We start from the raw sequence: 5,532 nt of genomic DNA, 5'->3' as shown, positions 1-5,532 counted from the left end.
GTTTGAGTATTTCTAGTAGCTTTCAGAGCAGAAACAGATCAGAGCTGTGTTAAAGTTAGAACAGAAATATCTCTTAAAATGTATTAATATTTGCAATTTATTTTCGTATCTACTTTTAAGTGCCACTCCTTTGAATCTGCATCCTTGGGAAAATTTCTCTTGACTAAAGTTTAAAAAAAAAACAAAGTGAATAAGGTGCACGCTAAACACCAAAATTTGGTGTTTAGATATGAGAAGGTTCTTGTTTATAGAACTGAATCTATAGTATGTTCATTTCTGTCCTTTGGTTTCTGCCTCATTCACGTTTTTGACTTTAGTTTGCATGGCATTGTATATGTTACCAGCTAAGTATGAAATCTGGCATTGTATATGTATAGAATGCCTAAAATTAGCCGGCAAAGTATGAAATGATTTATTTTTCACACATTGCCTAAGCATTCTACAGAATGCCAAATGAGAAACCGGCAAAGTATAAAATACATCTCCAATTCATCGAAATGTCATTCAAAAATAACAAATTCAAAACGTCATCTGGTTTGATATTAATTTATTCGTGGATATAATTACATTTACTCAATATTTTAATACTTACTGACGATAGATTAGAAGAAACATCAGTGTTTGGAGTATCGGGCAAATATGAACCGGGCAATGGCACTTGACCATAAAAAATATCAGTGTAGGATGTACCGGGCAGTGGCACTGAACCTTTAAAAAAACATCAGTGTAAGGTATACCGGGCAGTGGCACTAGACCTAGTATATATTTTGGACATTTACCAAAGGTCTAGTCATACTAGGGCTAGTTAAGTGCCATGGCCCAGCATATCCTACACTGATGTTTTTTTTTAAGGTCAAGTGCCACTGCCCGGTATACCCTACACTGATATTTTTTTAAGGTCAAGTGCCATTTCCCGGTATGCCCTACACAGATGTTTTTTTAAGATCAAGTGCCATTTCCCGGTATGCCCTACACTGATGTTTTTTTAAGATCAAGTGCCATTGCCCGGTATACATTTGCTCGATACTCCAAACACTGATGTTTCTTCGAATCTATGTAATTATATCCACGAATAAATTAATATCAAATCGGATGTTACAAATATTTCGGACATTCACCAAAGTGACTATGTGATTGTCAACAACCACCGATTTTGGTCATTCACAGTAACATGATCATCATTTACATAATAACCTCATCAGGACTTCTATTTCATATTTTGCCTAAATAGCATTTGGCATTCTATAGAATGCCTAGGCATTTTATACAATGCCTTGGGGAAGTAAGTAATACTTCTCACATTTCATACTTCGCCTAAAAACATCCAGCATTCTATACAATGCCGGCGTTTCATACTTTGCCGGTAACATGTATACCCTATTCTCTTCGGAAATAAATTTTTCTTGGATCACACCCTTAAGCTTTTACACTATCAAATACAACGTTATAAAAAAGTAATTCCTGTAACATAATTTATTGCAAAAGATCAATAACTGGAGGTCTTTCTACCCATAGACTAGACTAAAAATTTTAATGCCTAACCCTTTTTGGACACAGCGTTTGCGACTGACATTTCAGCCAACTCCTTAAAATAGGTGTTAGTGCCTACTTCTCTTTGAGGTTTGGTGACTGATAGTCCCTAATTTACGATCTTATTGAAAGGGAGAACACTTATAGTTTATTTCCTATGGGAGGGTGCAAGGCTGTATTGGTTAACTCAAAGATAAGCTACTGTCAGCTTAAATAAACATTTACCGGATGACTTTTTTTTATTTCTATTATTCTCCTGTATATTTTTCAGCATTTTCTATCCTTCTAAGAGTTTTTATTAACAAACTGGCAACCTTAGTCAGGCTGTATCCTGGAATTTCAGGTTTTTCATATATATATTCATTCTTCTCGATAAAACTAAAAGCAGGGCATGTGATGTTTCCACGAATATCGCAGAATTCTGTGTATCTCAAGACCTTTGGACGTATAAATCGACGAAATTTTGAAATTTATGCTAAATCCCGTTAACTAAACGTTTACATACACGTGATTCTTCTGCCATTTTGAATATTTGGATCTGCTAATATCGCGATTTAAATATCAAACATCGATTTTCGTATTTACCTGATTTACTATAGTTACGTGTTGTGATTCGTATTCATGCGATTTAAAAATCGTACATAGCTCTTCCTTTTCATTTAATTTAAAAATCCAATATCATATCGCGATTTGTATTTACGCAATTTTAAAATCCAGTATCGTGATTTGTATTTACGCAATTTTAAAATCCAGTATCGCAGGTTCCTGTAAGAAGTAAGTTTTTTTTTAATTAGTTACTATAAAGGTGTTATATTCTTCATTAGTAATTAAATTATAAATAGTTCAAAAATTATGTTAAATATGAAGCAAGTATGGTAATATAAATACCATAATGTTTCATAATATATCTTGAAATTGACTTTTTGCCCAAGAAATTTTCTGGGTTTTACACTTGGTGTCACAATTACCCCTACAAAATTAGTTAACATTTTTAAAAACGTTATAAAAAAAAGCATTTCGGCGACCAGAGAAATTATTTTCACCAAATTGCAAAATTGGATAAAGTGTGTCAACAGATTGTGCTGCCTAACTTGTCAAAGGTATAAGTCTTTTTATAAAATAATCATTTCTAAAAGCAACATAGAGCAGTCTGGGGACTAAGCTAACACTTAATGCCAGAAAAATTTATGGGGCCAATTTGGCTTACCTACGAAATAGTATTTCTGACTTATCATAATTTGATCCAATTTAAGTGCTTATTGAATCATTCATGTGCTAGCCTTATAAAAAGGTATATATAGAACCTTATATTTGAATAAAGGAAGGACCAAAGTGGCCTCTCGGGCCCCAGTTTCATTAATTAAACAACAGTATTTCAACATATCTATATTTTATTTCTAGAGAAAAGAAAACTCGATCATCTAAGACTGAAGTGCAACTGAAATAATAGTGTTCCATTTAGTCAAATATTTTCGCTAACCAAATTGAATAAAATACCTTATAATATCGATGATCAAGTCTGTAATATATTTTTATTAAATTAATTATGATTATATTTTAAGAATTTGGATGTCTAATTGATCTAATTACTGGCAAAACAGGCCTCTTCAGTCTTTCTAGGTACGAAGCTATGATCAGTCTTTCTAGTGTTAAGCTGAATTGGAGAATGGTCTGACACGCATCAGAAAACATTCTTTTTTCAGATTTTCTTCGTCTGCTGTCCCATCTGTTTACAAACTTGAAATTATTTTTGAACAAACGCTATTGAAGCATGTCTAAACCTTAATAAGTCTACAAAAATTTTAAAGAATTATAGTTGTGCATTAAAGTTTCACTTATTTCGAGAAAATACCAGGTAAGCACTTTATTTACAAACATAAGAAATACAGAGACAGGTTATAAAGAGTAAAATATATGCACTCACAAAATATCTGATACATATTATAAATGTACAGAGTGTACACCCTTGGTCACCCAGTTCCAATTTTATGCATTTACTATCACTGTCCGTTACGGGAGGTGTGATTCGTTCGTAAGCTCATAAACTTATAAGTTTATGAGTATGGATGAGGTTAATTTCGATTATCAAGGACTGGCTGCAATCAATCCATAAGGATTAATTCAAGAACATCAAATTTTGATTATAAAATGTTAAAACTTATATATGGTAACTATGCAATGTTTTTTAGCATCTAAAACTATCTCAAATTCAAATAAATCTTAGTTTTTTTCTTTTTATCATAAATTCCATACATTTTCTTTCAAAACAACATCGAGGACCCATGACAACATGGTTGTTATTGGTTCTCTTAATTTATAATAGTAGTATTTAGACTTTACGTTTTAGGAACAACTTCCTCTTAGCGTTTAGAGATCTGAATATGAAACTCTTGAAAAATTACATTATGGACACACTACATCAGGGACTTTGCTCCGTCATGAATATTAGGAATATTCCCGGTTGAGCCGTGATGGTTCAAGGAATAGAGCATTCGCCTTCCAATGATGGCTGGTGGATACGAATTACGCATCCGGCTTGCACCTACCACAGTGCTGACGTAAAATATCCTTAGTGGTAGACGGATCATGGGTTAGAATCTCTTCGCAGTCTAACTTACCGTGGGAGGTTTTGCTTTCCATGTAGCGCATGTCCAGGTTAGGTTCATCAAAAAGTCCTCCGCGAAAGGCAAATTTCTTCTAATTCTTAATCCAGGAGTTCCCTTGTCTCCTGGATTGGATTCAAAAGTACAAGGCTGCGGAGTTGAACATTAGTAGTCGTAAACCTGAAACTTTGGGTCGGCTGTCCAACGACGGTTTTAAAATGAAATATTCCTATTTGAGACGTGGAGGCTCCCATTGAGGTAAAACAGGTTCGAATCCCAGCGAGGTGAACTGTTTTCGAATCCGTGCTAATTATGCAACCAGCTCACAGAGTGCTGACGCGAAATATCCTCAGTGGTAAACGGATCATGAAGTCCTCTTCCTATCAGGCTAACCGTGGGAGGTTTTCGTGTTCTTATCTCCGTGTAAGGCAAATGCGGGTTTGTTCCATCAAAGAGTTCTCCATGAAGGCAAATTTCTCCCAATACTTGACCCAGGCGTTCCCTTGTTTTCCGGATTGGGTTCAAAATCATTAGGCTACAGAGTTGCATGAACATTGGTATTCGTAAACTCAAAATTGGGTCGACTGTTCAACGACGATTATAAAAATATTCCCGATTTGAGCCGCGTTGGCTTTAGGAGATAAAATGCTTGCCTTCCAATGTGGTGAAGCAGGTTCGAATCCAAGCCGTGGCTGGTTGATTTGAATTCTGCTCCTGGCTCGCACTGCAGTGCTGACCACACAGTGCTGGAGTAAAACATCCTCAGTGGTGTAGACGAATCATAAGTAGAATCCCTTTGTCATCGGGCTAACCATGGGATTTCGTGATTGTCCTCTCCACGCAACGCAAATACGGATTATTTCCATCAAAAAACCCTCCACGACGGATAGTTTGTCCCAATGCTTGATCTAGGAGTCCCCTTGTCTTCTGGGCTGTGTTCAGAATTTCAAGGTCACAAAGGGAGCATTTATAGTTGTAAACTCAGAATTTAGTCGGCTGTTCAACGCCATTTTTGAAAATGAAATAAATATTCCCGGTATAGTTAAAACTTTGGTTCAACATTGAAAAAGCGTGTTGTCTATTTGCTTAAACTCTCATTTTGAGTTATTCACGTTTTATTTAATACATATAACATGCATATTCCTTTTCACTCCGAATCCGATCGTAGGGCGTCTTTAGTTAAATACGCATATTGAGCTATGTCCATTTTGCCAAGTATGATTTTTGTAAGTCCATTTTCTGAAACACGTAATTCGATTTATGTCAATAAAAAACTGACCGACGAGGTATTAAGCTTGTATGAGGAATTACAAAAACAATTGTTCCGGATAGCGCTTCTTGTTCGAAGTATTATGATTTCCATGGAAGTTTGGAAAAATCAGAAATTCCTGTCCATGGG

Source organism: Parasteatoda tepidariorum, chromosome 5 (genome assembly GCF_043381705.1).
Source record: "Parasteatoda tepidariorum isolate YZ-2023 chromosome 5, CAS_Ptep_4.0, whole genome shotgun sequence".
Classification (NCBI taxonomy): domain Eukaryota; kingdom Metazoa; phylum Arthropoda; class Arachnida; order Araneae; family Theridiidae; genus Parasteatoda; species Parasteatoda tepidariorum.
This window is presented reverse-complemented; position numbering follows the sequence as displayed.